Genomic DNA, 19765 nt, shown 5'->3' on the forward strand with positions numbered 1-19765 from the left:
GAGAGAAGAACCACATGGTCCTCTCAATCAATGCAGAAAAAGCATTTGACAAAATCCAGCATCCGTTCCTGATTAAAACGCTTCAAAGTATAGGAATAGAGGGAACATTCCTGAACTTCATCAAATCTATCTATGAAATACCCACAGCAAATACCATCCTCAATGGGAAAAAGCTTGCAGCCTTCCTGTTGAGATCAGGAACACAACAAGGATGCCCACTCTCACCACTCTTGTTCAACATGGTATTAGAAGTCCTAGCAACAGCAATCAGACAACAAAGAGAAATAAAAGGTATCCAAATTGGCAATGAAGAAGTCAGACTCCCTCTCTTTGCAGATGACTTGATTCTTTATATGGAAAACCCAAAAGACTCCACCCCCAAACTACTAGAACTCATATAGCAACTCAGCAACGTGGCAGGATACAAAGTCAATGTACAGAAATCAGTGGCTTTCTTATACACTAACAATGAAAATACAGAAAGGGAAATTAGAGAATCGATTCCATTTTCTATAGCAACACAAACCATAAGATACCTGGGAATAAAACTAACCAAAGAGGTAAAGGATCTGTATTTGAGGAACTACAGAACACTCATGAAAGTAATTGAAGAAGACACAAAAAGACAAAAGACCATTCCATGCTCTTGGATCGGAAGAATAAACACTGTTAAAATGTCTATACTGCCTAGAGTAATCTATACTTTTAATGCCATTCCAATCAAAATTCCACTGGTATTCTTCAAAGAGCTGGAGCAAATAATCCAAAAATTTGTATGGAATCAGAAGAGACCCCGAATCGCTAAGGAAATGTTGAAAAACAAAAATAAAATGGGGGGGCATCATGTTACCTGATTTCAAGCTTTACTACAAAGCTGTAATCACCAAGACAGCATGGTACTGGCATAAAAACAGACACATAGACCAGTGGAACACAGAGAGCCCAGATATGGACCCTCAACTCTTTGGGCAAATAATCTTCGACAAAACAGGAAAAAATATACAGTGGAAATAAGACAGTCTCTTCAATAAATGGTGCTGGGAAAACTGGACAGCTATATGTAGAAGAATGAAACTCGACCATTCTCTTACACCGTACACAAAGATAAGCCTTTACCTTTTAAAAATTAATTATTTTTAATTAATACATAATATATATGTATTATTTGCCCCAGGGGTACAGGTCTGTCAATTGTTAAGTGTGTAACTTCACAACACTCACTATATCACACACCTTCCCCAATGTCCATAACCAAACCACCCTCTCCACAGCCCCCTCCTCCCAGCAACCCTCAGTTTGTTTTGTGAGATTAAGGGTCTCTTATGGTTTGTCTCCTTCCTGATCCCATCTTGTTTCATTTATTTCTTCCCTACCCCCCAAGCCCCCAGTTCTGTCTCTAAAACTCCTCATATCAGGGAGATCATATGATAATTATCTTTCTCTGATTGACTTATTTTGTTTAGCATAGTACTCTCTAGTTCCATCCACATCATTGCAAATCACAAGATTTCATTTCTTTTGATGGCTGCATAGTATTCCATTACACACACACACACACACACACACACACACACGACATCTTTATCCATTCCTCTGTTGATGGACATCTAGGTTCTTTCCATAGTTTGGCTATTGTGGACATTGCTGCTATAAACATTCGAGTGCAGGTGCCCCTTCAGATCACTACATTTGTATCTTTAGAGTAAAACTCAGTAGTGTGATTGCTGGGTCATAAGGTAGCTCTATTTTCAACTTTTTGAGGAACCTCCATGCTGTTTTCCAGAGTGGCTGCACCAGCTTGCATTCCCACTAACAGCGTAGGGGAGTTCCCCTGTCTCCACACCTCTCCAACATCTGTCGTCTCCTGACTTGTCAGTTTTAGCCATTCTGACTGGTGTGAGGTGGTATCTCATTGTGGTATTTGATTTGTATTTCCCTGATGCTGAGTGATGTGGAGCACTTTTTCATGTGTCTGTTGGCCATCTGGATGTCTTCTTTGCAGAAATATCTGTCCATGTCTTCTGCCCATTTCTTGATTGTATTATTTATTCTTTGGGTGTTGAGTTTGATAAGTTCTTTATAGATTTTGGATACGAGTCCTTTATCTGGTATGTCATTCGTGAATATCTTCTCCCATTCTGTCAGTTGTCTTTTGATTTTGTTGACTATTTCCTTTGCTGCGCAAACACTTTTGATCTTGATGAAGGCCCAATAGTTCATTTTTGTTCTTGCTTCCCTTGCCTTTGGCGATGCTTCTAGGAAGAAGTTGCTGTGGCTGAGGTCGAAGAGGATGCTACCTGAGTTCTCCTCAAGGATTTGGATGGATTCCTTTCTCACATTGAGGTCTTTCATCCATTTTGAGTCTATTTTCATGTGTGGTGTAAGGAAATGGTCCAGCTTCATCTTCTGCATGTGGCTGTCCAATTTTTCCAACAACATTTGGTGAAGAGCCTTTTTTTCTATTGGACATTCTTTCCTGCTTTGTCAAAGGTTAGTTGGCCATAGAGTAGAGGGTCTATTCCTGGGCTCCCTGTTCTGTTCCATTGATCTATGTGTCTGTTTTTGTGCCAGTACCATGCTGTCTTGATGACTGCAGCTTTGTAATAGAGCTTGAAGCCTGGAATTGTGATGTTGCCAACTTTGTTTTTCTTTTTCAACATTTCTCTGGCTACTTGGGGCCTTTTCTGCATCCATATAAATTTTAGGATTATTTGTTCCATTTCTTTGAAAAAAATTTGATGATATTTTGACAGGGATTGCATTAAATGTGTAGATTGCTCTATGTAGCATAGACATTTTCACAATATTTGTTCTTCCAACCCATGAGCATGGAACGTATTTCCCTTTCTTTGTGTCTTTCTCAATTTCTTTTATGAGTATTCTGTAGTTTTCTGAGTATAGATTCTTTGCCTCTTTGGTTAGGTTTATTCCTAGGTATCTTATGGTTTTGGGTGCAGTTGTAAATGGGATTGACTCCTTAATTTCTCTTTCTTCTGTCTTGTTGTTGGTGTAGAGAAATGCAACTGATTTCTGTGTATTGATTTTATATCCTGACACTTTACTGAATTCCTGTGTGGGTTCCAGCAATTTTGGAGTGGAGTCTTTTGGGTTTTCCACACAAAGTACCATATCATCTGCAAAGAGTGAGAGTTTGAATTCTTCTTTGCCAATTTGGAAGCCTTTTATTAGAGGAATTTACTTTTAAATACATTTCATGACCAGATGGACTGTGATGGCTAGGTTCAGGCAATAATATGATTTGTCAGTTTTGAGCACATGTCCACTTTTGTGCTTGTGTTTGAGTCTTGTTCTATGACCCAAGAGGCAGCAAAGAAGTGTATTCAATGCCAATGATAACACTAACATTAAGTCCCCAAACGGTTTTGATTAAAGGGCTACATATTGGTGTAAGTGAGCTCCCTCGACATGAAAGAAAAATTTAAGGGGATGACATTTGTACATATACAATTTGCTATATTAATAACATAATAAATAGTTGTTAATATTTTATGCAGTATGCATTTATATCTTCTTAGAAATCTAGATAACTCATTTGTTCCAATAAAAGCTCGTATATTGGTTTGCTAGGGCAGCTGTAACAAAACACCCAAGCTGAGGGGTTTAAACAACAGAAATTTCTCACAGTTTTGGAAGCTGGACACCTGAAATCAGCATGTTGTCAGGATTAGTTCCATCTGAAGGCTATGGGGGAAGATTTCTTCCAGGCCACTCTCCTTGCATTGCAGATAGCCATCTTCATATTCACATGGAATTCTCCCTGTACACATACATGTTTGTGTCCAAATTTTTCCTTTGTGTAACACCAGTTTTACTGGATAAAATTTCACCCAAATGACTCATTCTAAATTGATTATTTCTGTAAAGACTTGATTTCCAAATAAGGTGTATTTTGGGGTCCTGGGGGTTAGGACTTCAACCTATTAATTTTTGAGGGACACAACTTGACCCATAACAACTAGAATAGGTCTCACTGAAACTTTAGCTGTAGATTCATAAAGTTCCTATTTCTTTTGAGTAATCCACTCTTCTTTCACCTTTTCTATGTTAGTAGAAAACGTACTATCCTTTTTAAATGTGGCTTTCTCCCTTGAGTTGTGTATTTTCAGAATCCCACAACTTATTCAATCCAGACGGGCTGCCTGAGAATATTCAGAGCAAGAAACTTAATGAATTTAATCAGTCTTGTAATGGCCTTTCTCTCCAGCTGCCATTTCTTCTGTCATGGGCTCTCAGTGCTGCTATTGTAAGGTGTCCCAGATAGTCAGGATAGTCTCATTGTCCACTATTCCAGTGGCTGGTCAGGTAGGACATTCTAAGGTTATAGGAAATGGAAGAGAGAAAGGATTTTTCCTAAGTATGATGTTTGCCCATAGTAGCCATATGGACAGATTGGGCTGTCAAGATGACTGCCCCTGAACAAGCCATGGATGTAGATCCCCTCACAGTCTGTGGTAACGCTGAGTTGGAGAACAGCCAGAAGCCTCTGCACTGGGTCTCTAGGATTACTGTTTTTATTTAGCCTTATGTACTGAGTGACTATTCCCAGAGCACTGCTGCTATTAGAGCAATTGGAGCAAAAAGAGGAGGGTGGAGGGTTTTGGTCCTTTCGACACAGTTTTTCTTTTGTGATATTACCTTTTTCCACAGTCATTCAGTCCTGGAAGTGAGCCGGATTCACTCATCCTGACTATTCCAAGTGAGTATCCCTGGGATGACCTTGATATTCTTTCTGCCAACATTCCTCACCTGGTTGACTTCAAGCCATGGGATCAGAGAGATTTTAATAAAATTGAGCTGCAAAATGACAGGGGTTCAATATAGGCTCTAGCTACATCTCTCTCTTTGAGGCTCTTTGCTTCTATGTAGATATATTAACCGCATTAGAAATAATATAAAATGGATAGATGTTATCAATTAATGACCACTCTCCAATAATGGTTCAGTACACTTTTTTGCTGAAGTGGCAAGGGCCCCCTTTCTTTTTGTGACCTTAGCTGGAGGGAGCATTCAAGGGATTCTTCCTAGAACAACAATGACATCAGAAAGTTCCACTCCTTCAAAACAATATTTTTAAATGTTAAAAAATGATGACTTTTGCATAAATATCTATCAAATACATTTCAAAAATTTGATTATTTAAAGGAAATAGCAAGTTGGTAAAGCTGGTTCAAAAAACATTTATTTGTTGTATCTTAAGAAACAGAGAACAGACTGGTGTTTGCCAGAAATGGGAAGTGGGGGGTGGGTAAAACAGATGAAGGCAAAGGGAAAGTACAAATTTCCAGTTATAAGATTAAAAAGTCTTGGAGATGTAATATACAGCATGGTAACTGTAGTTAATAATATTGCATATTTGAAAGTTGCTAAAAGGGTGCATCTTAAAAATTCTCATCATTATTGGCAACTATGTATGGTGATGGATGTTAACAAGATTTATTGTGATGATCATTTGCAATATATACAAATATCGAATCATGCTGTATATTTGAAACTAATATAATGTTATATGCCAATTATAGTTTTAAAAAAGAGATTCATACAATGGAATTCTATACAGCATTAAGAATAAAAAAACTATGAATATACACACCAACTTGGATGAATCTCCTAAATTTAATGTTGAAGTTTTAAATAAGTCAGAAAAGAAAGAGCACATACTGTATGATTATTATAATCAAATACAGTATATATATATATGATGATGACATATATGACATAGGTAAGTTTTGCATTGCATATATACATAAAATGCAATGTACTACATATATATGTATATATATATATATGCAAAACTAATCTATGTGATTGGAAGTCAGATAGTGGTTATGCTTCTATGGCTCAGCTGTAATTGTAGGGGCTTCTAGACTGGAGCCATAGTCTGCACCCTGACTTGAGTGCTGGTTACCCTGGATAGGTTCAGTTTGTGAAAATTCATTGAGCTGACACTTATACAAAATTCCCCTCCCCCTAAAGACAAAGAACTTGTATAGAACATATTTATCTATTCAGATAGAAGAGAAATGTGCAAATATATTTGCTGTATTAGACACAAAAGTGGCTAATAACTTCCATGTCATTAAAACTATAACCTTTGGGAAAAAAAAAACAAACCACAAAAACAAAAACTATAACCTTTGGGGTTATATTTTCTCCTGGATAAAAATTATTTTAATTTTTTTCTAAACCAAAAAATATTTGTAATTTAGCAATTTTCAAAAAGTTTAAAAAAGTTTACAGCTATACAGAATCTATGAATAGGGCCCTAATCACTAGTAAATCCTAAGTCATTCACCAAGGAAATAAAATACTCCTGGGGTTTTGTGGTTAATTTAGCAAACTTATTTCTGCATTCATTTTCTATCTAACCTTATAACTCTTTATTTATAAAATAGTCTTTGAAATTTTAGATGGGCCTGTTTTATGTTCCTTAATATGACACTGAAAAATCTAAAATATATTTTTGTGTTATTTCCGCATTTTGGATTTTATCTTACTCCCTTTAAAGTTATATGCTGCATAAACAATAGCTTTAGGAAGGAAATCTGTCTTTAAAATGGAAAATTCTTGGGGCACCTGGGTGGCTCTGTGGGTTAAGCCTCTGCCTTGGGCTCAGGTTATGATCTCAGCATCCTGGGATAGGGCCCTGCATCAGGCTCTCTGCTCAGTGGGGAGCCTGCTTCCTCTACTTGCCTACTTGTGATCTCTCTGTCAAATAAATAAATAAAATATTTCTAAAAAAATGGAAAATTCTCTCACTTAAAAATAAATTTAAAAAATTTTACATTGGCAGATTCCCAGCTATTTGTTATTATAAAGAACAAAGGTCTTAAACTTTCTCATTATCTGCTTGTATTACCACTTAGCCTTCAGCAAGTTAGTGGACTACAAAAAAAAAAAAAAAAAAAAAAAGAAAAAAGAAAAAAGAAAAGAAAAGTAAGTTTTTGTCCTAAAACATTTGAACATCAAAAATATCAAACATAATAGAATTTAATCCTCACAACAATTTGGCAAGGCTGTTATTAATGCTGCCACTAATTCACCAAAATACTTAAGTAATAGTTCCAAGACCACTTGACCTACAAATAATGGAACTTGATCTTGAGCCCTGTTATCTTGGCTCCTAAGTCCAGGATCTTTTCCCTACACCATTTCAAAGACAACTGCTCCATAATTTGCCAGGAAGCATGTTGGAGGAGTGAAATTTAATGAGGCCATTATCAAGAGTTTATCCTAAAAGCTGTAATAAAATGAAATCAATTCTGTTTGAAATGACTATGTGAGCATCAAAGAATGTCAACTATTCTAATTTTATATGAAGGAAAACCAATATCTGTTTATTTTCTGTCTCACAATACATTTCAGATATGGTAAATGTGGAAAAAGAAGGAAAAAAGAGGGAAGGACGAGTCAAGATGGCAGGGAAGTAGCAGGCTGAGACTACTTCAGCTACCGGAGATCAGCTAGATAGCTTATCTAAAGATTGCAAACACCTGAAAATCCATCGGCCGATCGAAGAGAAGAAGAACAGCAATTCTGGAAACAGAAAAACAACCACTTTCTGAAAGGTAGGACCGGCGGAGAAGTGAATCCAAAGCGACGGGAAGATAGACCCCGGGGGGAGGGGCCGGCAAGCGGCGGAGCAACGGCGCACAAAATCAGGACTTTTAAAAGTCTGTTCTGCTGAGGGACATTGCTCCAGAGGCTAAACCGGGGTGAACCCCACGTGGGGTCAGCGTGGCCTCAGGTCCCGCAGGGTCACAGAAGGATGGGGGGTGTCTGAGTGTTGCAGAGCTTGTGGGTATTGGAATGGGAAAGCCGGCTACAGAGACAGAGCCGACAGTAAGCTCACAGCTCGGTGTTACCTTGAACCGGTCGCAGGCTCGGTGAGCTCGGAGCGCGGCCGGAGGTCAGGCAGACGGGAATAACTGGGCGCTGTTCTCTGAGGGTGCACTGAGGAGTGGGGCCCCGGGCTCTGGGCTTCTCCGGGCCGGAGACCAGGTGGCCGCCATTTGTATTCCCGTCCTCCGGAACTCTACAGAAAGCGCTCAGGGAACAAAAGCTCCTGAAAGCAAACCCGAGCGGATTACCCACCCTGGCCCCTGGTAAGGGCGGTGCAATTCCGCCTGGGGCAAAGACACTTGAGAATCACTACAACAGGCGCCTCCCCCAGAAGATCAACAAGAAATCCAGCCGAGACCAAGTTCACCTACCAAAGAGTGCAGTTTCCATACCAAGGAGAGCAGCAGAATTCCAGAGGAGGAGAAAGCAAAGCACGGACTCATGGCTTTTTTTCCCCGTGATTTTTTTTAGTCTTGCAGTTAATTTAATTTTTTTCTTTTTCATTTTTTGTTTTTTTTCTCGCCTTCTGGTAAATTTTTTTTTAACTTTTACCTTTTTCTTTTTTAACGTTTTTTAACTAGTTTATCCAATATATATATATTTTTTTCTTTTTTATATTTTTCTTATTTGTTTTCTTTTTTAAATTCTTTTCTTTTCTTCTTTTTTCTTTTTTCTTTTTTTTCTTTCTTCCTTTTTGAACCTCTATTTATCCCCTTTCTCCCCCCTCACGATTTGGGATCTCTTCTAATTTGGTTAAAGCATATTTTCCTGGGGTTGTTGCCACCCTTTTAGTATTTTACTTGCTCCTTCATATACTCTTATCTGGACAAAATGACAAGACGGAAAAATTCAACACAAAAAAAAGAACAAGAGGCAGTACCGAAGGCTAGGGACCTAATCAATACAGACATTGGTAATATGTCAGATCTAGAGTTCAGAATGATAATTCTCAAGGTTCTAGCCGGGCTCGAAAAAGGCATGGAAGATATGAGAGAAACCCTCTCGAGATATATAAAAGCCCTTTCTGGAGAAATAAAAGAACTAAAATCTAACCAAGTTGAAATCAAAAAAGCTATTAATGAGGTGCAATCAAAAATGGAGGCTCTCACTGCTAGGATAAATGAGGCAGAAGAAAGGATTAGTGATATAGAAGACCAAATGACAGAGAATAAAGAAGCTGAGCAAAAGAGGGACAAACAGCTACTGGACCACGAGGGGAGAATTCGAGAATTAAGTGACACCATAAGACGAAACAACATTAGAATAATTGGGATTCCAGAAGAAGAAGAAAGAGAGACAGGAGCAGAAGGTATACTGGAGAGAATTATTGGGGAGAATTTCCCCAATATGGCAAAGGGAACGAGCATCAAAATTCAGGAGGTTCAGAGAATGCCCCTCAAAATCCATAAGAATAGGCCCACACCTCGTCACCTAATAGTAAAATTTACAAGTCTCAGTGACAAAGAGAAAATCCTGAAAGCAGTCCAGGAAAAGAAGTCTGTAACATACAATGGTAAAAATATTAGATTGGCAGCTGACTTATCCACAGAGACCTGGCAGGCCAGAAAGAGCTGGCATGATATTTTCAGAGCACTAAACGAGAAAAACATGCAGCCAAGAATACTATATCCAGCTAGGCTATCATTGAAAATAGAAGGAGAGATTAAAAGCTTCCAGGACAAAAAAAACTGAAAGAATTTGCAAACACCAAACCAGCTCTACAGGAAATATTGGAAGGGGTCCTCTAAGCAAAGAGAGAGCCTACAAGTGGTAGATCAGAAAGGAACAGAGACCATATACAGTAACAGTCACCTTACAGGCAATACAATGGCCCTAAATTCATATCTCTCAATAGTTACCCTGAATGTTAATGGGCTAAATGCCCCTGTCAAAAGACACAGGGTATCAGAATGGATAAAAAACAAACAAACAAACAAACAAAAAAAAACAAAAACAAAAAAAACGCATCTATATGTTGCCTCCAAGAAATTCATTTTAAGCCCGAAGACACCACCAGATTTAAAGTGAGGGGGTGGCAAAGTATTTACCATGCTAATGGACATCAGAAGAAAGCAGGAGTGGCAATCCTTATATCAGATCAATTAGATTTTAAGCCAAAGACTATAATAAGAGATGAGGAAGGACACTATATCATACTCAAAGGGTCTGTCCAACAAGAAGATTTAACAATTTTAAATATCTATGCCCCCAACGTGGGAGCAGCCAACTATATAAACCAATTAATAACAAAATCAAAGAAACACATCAACAATAATACAATAATAGTAGGGGACTTTAACACTCCCCTCACTGAAATGGACAGATCATCCAAGCAAAAGATCAGCAAGGAAATAAAGGTCTAAAACGACACACTGGACCAGATGGACATCACAGATATATTCAGAACATTTCATCCCAAAGCAACAGAAAACACATTCTTCTCTAGTGCGCATGGAACATTCTCCAGAATAGATCACATCCTCGGTCCTAAATCAGGACTCAACCGGTATCAAAAAATTGGAATCATTCCCTGCATATTTTCAGACCACAATGCTCTAAAGCTAGAACTCAACCACAAAAGGAAGTTTGAAAAGAACTCAAATACATGGAGACTAAACAGCATCTTTCTAAAGAATGAATGGGTCAACCAGGAAATTAAAGAAGAATTGAAAAAAATCATGGAAACAAATGATAATGAAAATACAATGGTTCAAAATCTGTGGGACACAACAAAGGCAGTCCTGAGAGGAAAATATATAGTGGTACAAGCCTTTCTCAAGAAACAAGAAAGGTCTCAGGTACACAACCTAACCCTACACCTAAAGGAGCTGGAGAAATAACAAGAAAGAAACCCTAAGCCAAGCAGGAGAAGAGAAATCATAAAGATCAGAGCAGAAATCAATGAAATAGAAACCAAAAAGACAATAGAGCAAATCAACGAAACTAGGAGCTGGTTCTTTGAAAGAATTAATAAAATTGATAAACCCCTGGCCCGACTTATCAAAAAGAAAAGAGAAAGGACCCAAATAAATAAAATCATGAATGAAAGAGGAGAGATCACAACTAACACCAAAGAAATACAAACTATTATAAGAATATACTATGAGCAACTCTATGCCAACAAATTTGAGAATCTGGAAGAAATGGATGCATTTTTAGAAACATATAAACTACCACAACTGAACCAGGAAGAAGTAGAAAGCCTGAACAGACCCATAACCAGTAAGGAGATTGAAAAAGTCATTAAAAATCTCCAAACAAACAAAAGCCCAGGGCCAGATGGCTTCCCGGGGGAATTCTACCAAACATTTAAAGAAGAACTAATTCCTATTCTCCTGAAACTGTTCCAAAAAATAGAAATGGAAGGAAAACTTCCAACCTCATTTTATGAGGCCAGCATCACCTTGATCCCAAAACCAGACAAGGATCCCATCAAAAAAGAGAGCTATAGACCGATATCATTGATGAACACAGATGCGAAAATACTCACCAAAATACTAGCCAATAGGATTCAACAGTACATTAAAAGGATTATTCACCACGACCAAGTGGAATTTATTCCAGGGCTGCAAGGTTGGTTCAACATCCGCAAATCAGTCAATGTGATACAACACATCAATAAAAGAAAGAACAAGAACCATATGATACTCTCAATAGATGCTGAAACAGCATTTGACAAAGGACAGCATCCCTTCCTGATCAAAACTCTTCAAAGTGTAGGGATAGAGGGCACATACCTCAATATCATCAAAGCCATATATGAAAAACCCACCACAAATATCATTCTCAATGGAGAAAAACTGAAAACTTTTCCGCTAAGGTCAGGAACACGGCAGGGATGTCCATTATCACCACTGCTATTCAACATAGTACTAGAGGTCCTAGCCTCAGCAATCAGACAACAAAAGGAAATTAAAGGCATCCAAATCGGCAAAGAAGAAGTCAAATTATCACTCTTCGCAGATGATATGATACTATATGTGGAAAACCCAAAAGACTCCACTCCAAAACTGCTAGAACTTATACAGGAATTCAGTAAAGTGTCAGGATATAAAATCAATGCACAGAAATCAGTTGCATTTCTCTACACCAACAGCAAGAGAGAAAAAAGAGAAATTAAGGAGTCAATCCCATTTACAATTGCACCCAAAACCATAAGATACCTAGGAATAAACCTAACCAAAGAGGCACAGAATCTATACTCAGAAAACTATAAAGTACTCATGAAAGAAATTGAGGAAGACACAAAGAAATGGAAAAATGTTCCATGCTCCTGGATTAGAAGAATAAATATTGTGAAAATGTCTATGCTACCAAAAGCAATATACACATTTAATGCAATTCCTATCAAAGTACCATCCATCTTTTTCAAAGAAGTGGAACAAATAATTCTAAAATTTATATGGAACCAGAAAAGACCTCGAATAGCCAAAGGGATATTGAAAAAGAAAGCCAACATTGGTGGCATCACAATTCCGGACTTCAAGTTCTATTACAAAGCTGCAGTCATCAAGACAGCATGGTACTGGCACAAAAACAGACACATAGATCAATGGAACAGAATAGAGAGCCCAGAAATAGACCCTCAACTCTATAGTCAACTAATCTTCGACAAAGCAGGAAAGAATGTCCAATGGAAAAAAGACAGCCTCTTCAATAAATGGTGTTGGGAAAATTGGACAGCCACATGCAGAAAAATGAAATTGGACCATTTCCTTACACCACACACAAAAATAGACTCAAAATGGATGAAGGACCTCAATGTGTGAAAGGAATCCATCAAAATCCTTGAGGAGAACATAGGTAGCAACCTCTTCGACCTCAGCCGCAGCAACATCTTCCTAGGAACAACGCCAAAGGCAAGGGAAGCAAGGGCAGAAATGAACTATTGGGATTTCATCAAGATCAAAAGCTTTTGCACAGCAAAGGAAACAGTTAACAAAATCAAAAGACAACTGACAGAATGGGAGAAGATATTTGCAAACGACATATCAGATAAAGGACTAGTGTCCAGAATCTATAAAGAACTTAGCAAACTCAACACCCAAAGAACAAATAATCCAATCAAGAAAGGGGCAGAGGACATGAACAGACATTTCTGCAAAGAAGACATCCAGATGGCCAACAGACACATGAAAAAGTGCTCCATATCACTCAGCATCAGGGAAATACAAATCAAAACCACAATGCGATATCACCTCACACCAGTCAGAATGGGTAAAATAAACAAGTCAGGAAATGACAGATGCTGGCGAGGATGCAGAGAAAGGGGAACCCTCCTACACTGTTGGTGGGAATGCAAGCTGGTGCAGCCACTCTGGAAAACAGCATGGAGGTTCCTCAAAATGTTGAAAATAGAACTGCCCTATGACCCAGCAATTGCACTATTGGGTATTTACCCTAAAGATACAAACGTAGTGATCCAAAGGGGCACGTGCACCCGAATGTTTATAGCAGCAATGTCCACAATAGCCAAACTATGGAAAGAACCTAGATGTCCATCAACAGATGAATGGATCAAGAAGATGTGGTGTATATATACACAATGGAATACTATGCAGCCATCAAAAGAAATGAAATCTTGCCATTTGCGACAACATGGATGGAACTAGAGCACATCATGCTTAGCGAAATAAGTCAAGCAGAGAAAGACAACTATCATATGATCTCCCTGATATGAGGAAGTGGTGATGCAACATGGGGGCTTAAGTGGGTAGGAGTAGAATAAATGAAACAAGATGGGATTGGGAGGGAGACAAACCATAAGTGACTCTTAATCTCACAAAACAAACTGAAGGTTGCTGGGGGGAAGGGGTTTGGGAGAAGGGGGTGGGATTATGGACATTGGGGAGGGTATGTGCTTTGGTGTGTGCTGTGAAGTGTGTAAACCTGGTGATTCACAGACCTGTACCCCTGGGGATAAAAATATATGTTTATAAAAAGTAAAAAATTAAAAAAAAAAAAGAAGGAAAAAAGATGTTATTAGGGCTAAGGTTACAGTCATTGTTTTTGGTTTGAATCGATGATCTTTAAAATCAAGCAGAGACTGTTAATGGAAGGAATGTGTGGTGAAGTTGTAGAGTCAGCCTGGAGTCCTAGATTCTAATCATACTCTACTACTGAATCTGCAAGTTAATGTGTCTCTCTGGGCTTCTGTTCCTTGTTGGGTAAACTAAACTTGTTGAGCTATGTTGTCTCCCAAGTCCATTTTAGCTTTAATATTTCCTGAACCCATTAAGGAGTCAGTAAGAGAGGCAACAAATATGTGTATAGCAACATCGTTTTCTTGCTTATAAACTTCTAATGACTCCCCATTACATTGTTATTAAGAAATAACTTAATTTCTCTGTGTCCCAATTTTCTTGCTTGCATTGCGTGATGATTTAAATGAGATTATATATATAAAAAATACCATAATACTCAGGAAATGATAAGCACTTAAAAAGTACTGACTAGTATCATTGACTATAGGATTGAGTTTATTTTATTTTATTTTATTATTTTATTTTATTTTTCTGAGAGAGAGAGAGAGAGAGAACACAAGTGGGGCAGGAAAGGCAGAGGGAGAGGGAAAAAGAGATAATCCAAGCAGGCTTTATGCTTTATGCTCTTTATGCACCCTGCTGGAGCTTGGTCACAGGATCCTGAGATCATGACCTGAGCCAAAACCAAGCTTGAGACACTTAAATAACTGAGCCACTCAGGCATTCTGGGATCAAGTTGATTTTTTACGTGACTTGTCTAACTCCCTTTAATCTGCGTTTTGTCCACCTAACTAGCATGGTCTCCCACCATTCTCTGCCTTATACATCATGCTGAAAAACACAAAACAGTCTTTATTTTTTTTCATTTTTCGCCTTTGAAGGATCATTTTGCATGATAAAGAATCCTACATTAGTAGCGTTTTTTTCCTCTCATCAAGTCTCTCGTTTCATCTCTCATTTCCCTTCACTCTCTTCTTGCTTACATGGTTTCTGAGAAGTTGGATATTTTTCCCTCTGGTTTCTTTCAGGATGTGTTTCTTTGTCTTTGGTTTTTTTTGTTTGTTTTTTTGTTTGTTTGTTATTTTTTATTTAGTAAAGTAATCTTAACACCCATCACAGGACTCAAAGTCATGACCCCAAGATCAAGCATCTCATGCTCTTGCAACTGAGCCACTCAGGTGCCTTATAATTTAAATATAATATGCTTAGGTGAAAGTTCTTGGCATTTATCCTGCTTGGTGTTTTCAGAGCTTCCTGGATCTGTGATTTGATGTCTGACATTAAATTGGGGGAAATTTTCAGTTATTGCTTCAGATTTTCTTATGTTCTTTTCTATCTTTCTTCTTCTGGTATTCCCATTACATGTATGTTATGCCTTTATAGTTGTCCCACAGTTTTTGAACATTCTGAGGGTTTTTTTTCAGTCATTTTTTTCACTGTGCTTTTTAGTTTAGGCAGTTTCTATTTAGCTATCCTCAAGCTCAGAGGGTCTTTCCTCAGCTGTCCACTCTACTAATAAAACCACTAAAGATTATCAATCAAATTGATTAATAATTAATATTTATTTATTTATTATTTTAAGAGAGAGAGAGAGCCCACAAGTTTGGGAGAGGGGCAGAAGGAGAGAGGATCCCAACAGACTTCTTGGCTGAGTGAAGAGACCAACATGGGACTCAATCTCAGGACCCTGAGATCATGACATGAGCTGAAATCCAGAATTGGATGCTTAGCTGACTAAGTCACTAAAGACATTCTTTATTTTTCTTTCATTTATCTCTACTACATCTTTTTTTTTAATTCTTTCTTCGAAACTCCATCTCTCTGCTTGTGTTGCCCCATCTATTCTTGAACACTGTCTACTTTACCCATTAGAGTTATGAGTGTATTAATCACAGTTGTTTTAAATTTTTAGTCTGATAATTCTGACATGTGTGCTAGATCTTAATCCGTTTGTGTTGCTTGCTCTGTCTCTTAAAACTGTAGGTTTTTTGGTCTTTTGTGTGCTTTGTACTTTTTTCTTGGTAGTTGGACATGATGCACTGGGTTAAGGAACTGCTGTAAATAGGTCTTTAGTTAATGTGGTGGTGAGTTGCTGGGGGGAGGGGAAACATTCTATAGTTCTATGAGTAGTCTTGGTCTTTTAGTGGGTGTGGGCCACAGCATTGTGAACTTCACAAGTGCTTCTCAATTCCTCCTGTACTTACATGGGAAAAGGTGGCTAGAGTGGGTTGGAGCTGGGTATTTCCTTTATCCTGCACAGAAGGCTAGAAGTGTCTAGAAGTGCATTATTTCTCTTCCTCCCTCTGCAAGTCTAAAGTTGGGTGGGATTAGGTATTTCCCTTTTCCCAGTCAGTTAGGCTCTAAGAAAAAAGGAAAGAAGAAGGAAGGAAGGAAGGAAGGAAGGAAAGAAAGAAGAAAGAAAAGTATATTAGACTCTGGTTGAATAGTTTCTCCTAAGGACAGAAGGCGTTAAGAAGAACAGAGCACTTATCAGACACATGAAAAAGTGTTCATCATCACTAGCCATCAGGGAGATTCAAATTAAAACCACAGTGAGATACCACCTTAGAATGGCCAAAATTAACAAGACAGGAAACATGTGTTGGAGAGGATGTGGAGAAAGGGGAACCCTCTTACACTGTTGGTTGGAATGCAGCCATTTGGAAAACAGTGTGAAGATTCCTTAAGAAATTAAAAATAGAGCTTCCCTATGACCCTGTAATTGCACTACCGGGTATTTACCCCAAAGATACAGATGTAGTGAAAAGAAGGGCCATCTGTACCCCAATGTTTATAGTAGCAATGGCCACGGTCGCCAAACTATGGAAAGAACCAAGATGCCCTTCAACGGACAAATGGATAAGGAAGATGTGGTCCATATACACTATGGAGTATTATGCCTCCATCAGAAAGGACGAATACCCAACTTTTGTATCAACATGGATGGGACTGGAAGAGATTCTGCTGAGTGAAGTAAGTCAATCAGAGAGAGTCAATTATCATATGGTTTCACTTATTTGTGGAGCATAACAAATAACACGGAGGACATAGGGAGATGGAGAGGAGAGGGGAGCTGAGGAAAATTGGAGGTGGGGGGTGAACATGAGAGACTATGGACTCTGAAAAACAACCTGAGGGTTTTGTAGGGGTGGGGGGTGGGGGGTTGGGGGAGACAGGTGGTGGGTATTATGGAGGGCATGCATTGCATGGAGCACTGGGTGTGGTGCAAAAACAATGGATTGTGTTACGCTGAAAAGAAATATTATATAAATATATACATATATATATATATGTATATATATATATATATATAATAGAGCACTCTGTTGTATTTTAAAATGGTGACTTTTCCTGCTTTCTCTGCAAAAAGAATGAGGGGATTTTTCACTGATATTCCCCGTGAGAACCTGGTCAAGCTCTTGAGGTAAAACTCATAGAAAAGTAGGAGCCTCCATCTTCCCTCCTTTGTGGTTGAGCCCATGGAGTTTTTGACTCTCAAACTTGTCCACACTGACCTCCAGCAAGTCATCAATTATGGTTTAGGATTTGCTATCCCAGTACTGGTTCCTCTAAAGGATTCTGCTCCAGCAAGTTGTGATTCTCTGTTCTGCTTGCCTGTCTATCTAACTCTGGAGACAATGGTTTTCCTCGTGACCTCACTTTCTTATGGATACAAAAAGGAGTTCTTGACTTTCCAGGTTGTTCAGCTTTTCACAAATTGTAGGAAAGGAGTGGTCATTACCAAGCCTCATACATGCTAGACCAGAAATTGGAAGTTGCTAGAATGAAACTTGCAGGACTTACTTTGTACACTATTGCAGATATCCATCAGACAACTGAAAATTGGTGTTGATAGTTCACATATAAAAAAATGAAGGTTAAAGATATCAATTTTGAAGATGGAGGTAATATTAAATAGATGAGCTTTCCAAGGAAAGGACATAGAGTAGATATATGGATGTAGAAACTTGGCCCCTTGACCCCCATTTTTGACAGTATAGCATAAAATTTCATATAGGGTTTATCTTCTCTCTTCTAAAGATTTGATCCTGAAGCAGTTTAGAACACTGATAGTGTGAATATTAACATGTATTAAGTAAAATCTAGGTGGCACATGCACGTGTCATTCTAAGATACCATTTATATGGAAAATCAAGAGTTCTCCGGTTATAATTTCATTACACAAGACTTATAAATCTTCCTGACTTCACTGACACTTTAATTATCAAGTGACTTGCCTAGTCCTAACGTAGCTAGTTTACATAATTAGTCGTTTTCCTTCTTGTGTTTTTACTAATCTCGATACTATACTCAATAATTTGAAAATCTGCCTTCTACCATTGTGGAAAGCATAAACAAGAAGTTTAATGTATTTGTCATTTAACATTTTGACTAATTCTTTTCCAGTGAATTCAAACCATGAGCAATTTTGTTTTATGAGAAAGATTTATTTTTTTAGTAACATTGGCCTTTAGGTGTGTTTAACTTTGTAGTGTCAAATAACCAGTTTGCTTGATTTTACCTCTCAGTCCATTTAATTTTCTCTGGTAAGATTTCTCTCCTTGCCCTGCTATCATGGTACTCCTCTCAGTGATTATGTTAAGCAAGGGACTATTAACCTATTTCTAGTTACCAAAAGAACAGTTTATTTGGTTAGTTCTTTTATACCACACACCCCACTCCAAAAAAGAAAAAAAAAAAAAAGATTTGATAAAGCTCAGAAAATAATCTATTTAGATACAATGTATTTGGTCTTGGGAAGAGTAAATGTTTTTCCTGACACCGAATTTCGAAAAGAGTTTAATACATGGGTTCCTAGACACTGAAAAATCAAAATAGAAAATAGCTAACACCTTAATCTAAACAATCTGTATTTCTTCTGTGACACTTGTGAGACCAAACAATACTCCAGAAAAGAATACCACATCTGAGATTTTCTCTGCTGCTTAATGTCTGGCTGAATTGGCCACTCTCCTTTTGTGTGCTAACAATTGCAAAAGCAATTGCAACACCAATCAATGAATAAGGGGACGGAAGTCATTTTGAGTGATGTATATGGATTTTCAGACATTTCCACAAAATCAGTAGGGTCACCACTCCAAATTTCATCTTGGCATCAAGCTCCAGCCCTGGATTTCCTGTGCCAGAAACCTGCTGGGTAGAAGCTGAACCACTGGGAACTGGGATAGAATGTTAAGAAGAGAAGAGCATCCAGGAGACACTGAGTACTGAGAAGTCCGCCTCCCCGGGGAGAAGTATTCCTTCTGTGTTAAGTGGTTTTACTGTAAAGTAATGAAGTTACGGGATTACTATTTTTTCAGGATCTCTAAAGAGGAAATCATTGGATTCATATGGCAAGTGAGAAGAAACAGTCACAAAGTTAAACTCTGGATGTAATTTAGCAGTAATCCAGGAAGGAGCCTAAACCTGGCGAAGACTTTCCTGCAGGTTGGTGAAAAGGCTGTTACTCTTACAGATGTGAAACAACAAGAGTAGAGAGGCCTGTGGAATAGAAAAATAAAAAACAAAAGTAGAGCCCATATAATATGGAACTCAAATACATGAGAAGAGTGGCAGCTCAAACCACTGGTTCAGAGATGGACAAAGATGGGCTCAGAACAAGTAGGTTGTCATTTGAAAAAAATATATATAAAACTTTGATCCATCCCTTACTATACACAAAATAAGCTCTAAGTGGATCACCAATATAATAGGAAACAGCAAGATAGACAAGTCCTAGAAGGATATATCATTTAAAAGATTTTATTCATCTTTATTGAAAAAATTTTAAACTTAAAATACATTCCTCTTTAACCTAGGTGCAGATAAAGATATTCCAGCTATCAATCAAAATCCAGATATTTTAAAAAAGATGAAAAATTTGGTTTGCACCAAACTAGAAAGCACATTTTTTGTGACCA

General features: G+C 38.0%; 1 protein-coding gene across 1 annotated transcript in view; it reads left to right on the forward strand.

Annotated features, from left to right (window-relative positions):
* The first annotated feature begins 18924 nt into the window (after positions 1-18924).
* Positions 18925-19765, forward strand: part of GRM5 (glutamate metabotropic receptor 5) — a 558863-nt gene continuing 558022 nt past the window's right edge. Inside the window, exon 1 of the mRNA XM_082749014.1 lies at positions 18925-19292. The gene's annotated coding sequence lies outside the window, so the exon portion shown is untranslated. The remainder of the gene's footprint in view (positions 19293-19765) is intronic.

The sequence above is a fragment of the Mustela nivalis genome, assembly GCF_964662115.1.
Source record: "Mustela nivalis genome assembly, chromosome: 9".
In the NCBI taxonomy this organism is placed as follows: domain Eukaryota; kingdom Metazoa; phylum Chordata; class Mammalia; order Carnivora; family Mustelidae; genus Mustela; species Mustela nivalis.